Genomic DNA, 5249 nt, shown 5'->3' with positions numbered 1-5249 from the left:
TCTGACTTTTTATGCTGTTCAGCTCATCATGAAACCAGGTTCCCTCTCAGCTGAGAGGAAGATGTCTTGTTTTATTTGAATCTTGTTCTTGTGCACTGGGGAGCTGTGTGACCCCACACATGGTATTCAGTCTTTTAGTCTCAGAGCATCAGTCAAGTGAAGATTTCTGCACTAGTAAAAGAAATGAATTTGTGATGGTTTATCAAGCAAATCATATTCTTTTTCCCATTCTATAAAACTAGCAAATTGTTTTTTTAATTACACATTAAGCAACCTTAAATGGCTCCTTGAAAGCCATCTGATGACATTTGCTTACAATTTTAACATCTGTAAGAAAGGAGAGCTGTTTCTCAAACTGACTTTTCACTTCATCCAGAGTCTGTAAAATAGATCCAGGAGGAAAAAAATGCATCTAAAAGAATGGGAAAAGAGAAGTGAGAAGAGGCACGAACAAATGGCCATTGCATTTGCCACTTCCCCCAGGAGTAATACCATCAGAGAAGTTCTACATGAGAATAATTTGCTTGGCAATATGAACCAATTTATCCTGGTTTTGCTTTGCTGATCATGGAGTCTATAGAGGAACACAGGTGGAAAGTCTGTGCAGGTGTCCAGAATTGCTGCAATGGCTCTGCCTCCCTGAGACTTTTGCATTTTGTCTTAGAAGATACAGAAACTGATTTACCTTCTTACTCTCCAGTGGATTTACATTCATTTCCTGTTTTCATTCTCCTTCAAAAAAACCTTTCAGAAATGTATTTTCCATTCATCACTGCTTTCAAATATGCATTTCAGCCTTAAGACGATTAAACTTGGGGATGGGCAGAGGGTACACATCTTTGGTTTCTATGGTAGCAAACGGAATTTGTTCGGAGATTTGTCTGTGTGAGTTAATACCAGGTCCAATTCCTGTTATTAGCTGAAGTGATTGTTTAGCTGAGGATTCTCTGTTTCTTGAAACAGGAAAATCTTAGTTTATGTAACATTATTAATCAATGATTATTGAGTCATTATGGACTTGTAGAGACTAAATCCTGGGATTTTCACTGCCCATGGGTATGTTGTTCTGACATGTGAGATCATATTTACCTGCTAGTGGCCAGAAACTATCATTAATTTTCTAAGGTTAATAAAGAAGCAGAAAGAGCCTGGATGTGGGCTATAGGTTGCTATAGATTTTGTTAACGTGAGGCACAAGGGACACTTTAGATTTAAAAGAGAAGGAATAATGCAGTGTGTCTTTATATGTCATCCCCCAACCCACAAAAAAAACCAACCAACCAAAAAATCACTTGAGACAAGCAGGGCTGTGGCTGTCTGGAGGTGACATGGCTAGTGCTTCCCTCCCTAATGGGGTTAGGCAGTTTGCTAGACAGTTTGAAAATGCAAAGTAATGCTTCACCTATTCTCCAGGTAGCCTGATACTTTGCAGGGAATATTTGGGTAGTGTTTATGAATCTCATAAAATGGACCTGGTTTGCAGTATTGACTGCAAAATGTGCACTATGATTAAACCCAAGATTCCTTGAGAGGATTGTGAACCCAAGTGGTATTTTAAACATTAAGTGGTACAGCAAACACTTTATAAAGGTGTGAGTGAGCCATTAGGAGTGTAATTCTTTAAATGTAGCTAGTGAGGTTTTTTTTTTAATTTATGTTTTCCATTATTTTACTGTATTTTCAGAGATACAGTTCTTTTGTCTGCTTTCTTTTTACTTCATTTCCTATGTAATTATTTTCATTTTTTCTTAATAAGTAAAGTTCTCCTTTTGTGTTTTAATTCTTTGGAAAGCATATTATTCCTCAGAACTGATAATAATTGCAGACCATCTTTAGAAACTGGCTGTTGCTGTTTAGACTAAAGTGCATTCTGTTCTACTGCAGCATGAATGATTTTGATTAGCATTCTGATTAATATTTTGCTTGCTACCTGTGAATTAAACAGAGCTTAAAAAGCTAATAAGATTCTTGTTGCTAAAATTGAAAAACTGGTACTTTCCATTTCTGTTTCAAAACGTTCATTGAACACATTTTCTAGGCAACATCAGAATGTCAACCCATTTACTGGAACTGTGACAATTTTTCATACAGGGTACAATTATTTAATTGTACTAGTTCTTGATGTAGGGATCTGGTGTACATCTCATAGGATTGGTCATGATGATCTTAGTCCACAAAGACTAGTTTACTAAATGACTATTTTCTTAATTTTTCTAAGATTTTTATAAAGAGAAATAGAAGACAGAAACTAAGCTGCCAATACTTGGCTCTTCGTGTACCTAGAAAAGTTTAGTGCAAGGTTAATTTCAAGCGTTTATTTTTTAGGACTTTCTCCCCAAATACCACTTTTCAGTTCTAGGTTTGTTTTTTGTTGGTTTTTTTTTTTTTTTCTTTTTTTTTCTTTTTTTCTTTTTTTTTTTTACCTAAAAGACAGGGTCAAATAAGGGCATCTTTGAAAAGGGGCATCTTCTCACATTGTAGTTTTGCTTTGCACCATGTGTGAATTCAAGAGCACTGAGGGCTCTCTTCTTCTGTGCCTGGGTGCTGGGGAGAGTAGGAGCGAAGGTAGAAGGAGCAATAACAAAGTTCTTAGCATTTATTTGGCAAAATCCTCAGAAGAATTTTTACAATTATCTCAGGTGTACGTGGGATGTGAACTTCCACCTGTTTCATAATCAAACCCCGTGTGTCTGCATTAACTGCTCAGCATTATTGGCTGTTCCTCTTTGGAGAAACAACCTCTGGAGACTAAATTTCATGTTCATGCAATGAGCTTGTACCCAGATTATCCCCTAGGAAATATTACCATAGCATATCTTATTTCAGGTTTGGGATGGATTTGATCCTTAAATTCCCTGGTTTATCCTTAAATTCCCTGTAAAAATACAAAATCACACACAAAACAGGAGGATCAGATGATTTTGAAGTTTCAGAGATATTGAGCAGAGCTTTCAGCCCTTTGCCAGGCAGGCACTCTGTAGCTTTGTTCCCTTCACAGTAGCTCTAAATGATGCTGTTACAGAAAAGCTGTGTGCTACCATTTACACTTGGGCAAGTTTTGGTCCCAACTGATACCTATACTAAAAGGAGCAGCCAGAAGTGGTGTAGAAAAATGAATAAAAACTTATGATTCTTAAAATGATATGTGGAAATTGACATCACTTTATGGATAGCTATTACTAAACAACAACACTGAATCATTAATAATTTTTTTCTGCTTGTTGTTGATGGTCTACCATTCTAATAGTTACTTTTTCCACATTATGCTTTCATGTGCTGCCCTGAACTTATGTCAGTGCATTGGTTTAAGGACAGCAGACAGTGACAAGGCAGCAGTAGCACCAGAGTGAGAGCTCATAAGGTAGTGGGTAGGACATGTCAGGGGAACACACAGCTGTGCTGCAGCACACTTCATGAGAATCCTTTTTCCGTCATCTAATTCCTTCAATCATAGAGTCATAGAATCAACCAGATTGGAAAAGACCTCCGAGATCATGGAGTCCAACACTATCGTGGTTACTAGACCATGGCACTAAGTGCCACATCCAGTCTCAGCTTGAAAACCTCCAGGGATGTTGAATCCACCACCTCCCTGGGCAGCACATTCCAATGCCTGAGCACTCTCTCTGTAAAAAATCTCTTCCTAATATACAACCTAAACCTCCCCTGGCAGAGTATGAGTCTGTGCCTTCATGGGCAGGTGAGCAGCCTCTTTAGAGGACTTTGGAAGGAAGCTATGATTTTGGCTAAAAGAATCTCACCATTTTTTTGAGCTCAATTCAGTCCTACTTTGGCATATATTCGGGTCTCAGATTTATTTCTTTGCACAAAAGTGATAGGGTGTGAGGTCAACCACAGCTGGAAGGAGAAACTGCCCTACCTTTTCTTTACAGAGTGCTCCAAAGGACATACAAGGTTCCCAGTGCCTAAAAATGTTATTTTATTAAAACAGGACTAATGTACTAGAACAAGATGACTCTTCAAATATAGCAAGTTCTGATCAGCTATGGCAGATAACACAGAGTAATTTGAAACAAATCCCTCCATGCTAAGAGATTGCAAGGTGGTTTGCTTGGCATAGTTTTGCTTTCTACTGTACAGATTTTGGATACATTTGTGATTTGAGCTAATGTGTTTCCCCATGTAACATTTTTCTCGAGGAAACCACCTATTCTGGTTGTTTGGACATGTCTGTGCAAATGCTCCATAGGACCTAGAGCAGAACAGATAGACAGTTGCTCACTCCTCTCTGGAACAAAGTCTGACTTAGGGTGTTTCTACAGTAAGTTTAAAAGTAAAAGCATTATTCTAATAAATCACAAATAGAGGTGTACTTGATATGATTTGTAGTTTGTTTTCATACAATTTGTGTTTTTTTTTTTTCTTTTTACTGTGGTATATTTGCAAAATAATCTGTAGCAGTAAAGGGGGAAAAAACCTTTTATAACTATTATGAGCATTTTTTAAGCTGCTTTACGATTTCATTTTGTGGAGTGTTTTCATTCTTTAGACTTGTTATTTCCTCTATACCCCAAATGTTTCAGCTGGACAAATGGGGTTTTTTTTATTCAAAGATAACATTTACCAAACTACCTTCTTTCATCCCGGTACAGTCTGTACCTTGATTCTCTGAGGCTGAGAATCTTCCATAGGCCATCCAGGGTACACTCAGCTAAGTGTATTTTCCAAAAGCAAGTGGCAAAGCTCCTGGAATGAGAGAGGGCAGCCAGAAATGTCATGAAGTGTCACCTGAGGTTTGGAAGAATTAGTGACATCTGTGATGTGATCAATGTGATCATTGTCTTTGCTTGCCAGAAATACTCAAGGAGTTTCAGCATCTGTAGACAGTATCCTCAGCTGCTTGGCATCTTCAGGAGTGCTGCTGTATGAGGAGGGGATGGTTGGGATGAGATTTATGCCACACCCAGATGTTGTCATGGTTTGCAGATGGTGCAAATGGTACTCTGAGCTGTTAGAATTCAGCAGAGAGAGACAGGCCTTAACAAGAGCTGCCATCAGCTCTCCCCAAAGCAAGTAAAATAGAGGCAAGCTTCAAGTTAGCAGTTGCTCTGTCTTATCTTTTTTTAGCTTCCCAGTATTGAGTCCATTAACTTTACAATTTCGCTTACAGTTTCTGTAAAAGTGATAGTTTTCAAATTGCAATAATTTTTCAGAGTTGAAATGGAGTCACTAATTTGGGTGAAACTGTGAGGTTGGTGATTTATGTGGCAGAAGCACACATACAAGAA

The sequence above is a fragment of the Acanthisitta chloris genome, unplaced genomic scaffold (genome assembly GCF_000695815.1).
Source record: "Acanthisitta chloris isolate BGI_N310 unplaced genomic scaffold, ASM69581v1 scaffold5476, whole genome shotgun sequence".
Taxonomy (NCBI): Eukaryota; Metazoa; Chordata; class Aves; order Passeriformes; family Acanthisittidae; genus Acanthisitta; species Acanthisitta chloris.
This window is presented reverse-complemented; position numbering follows the sequence as displayed.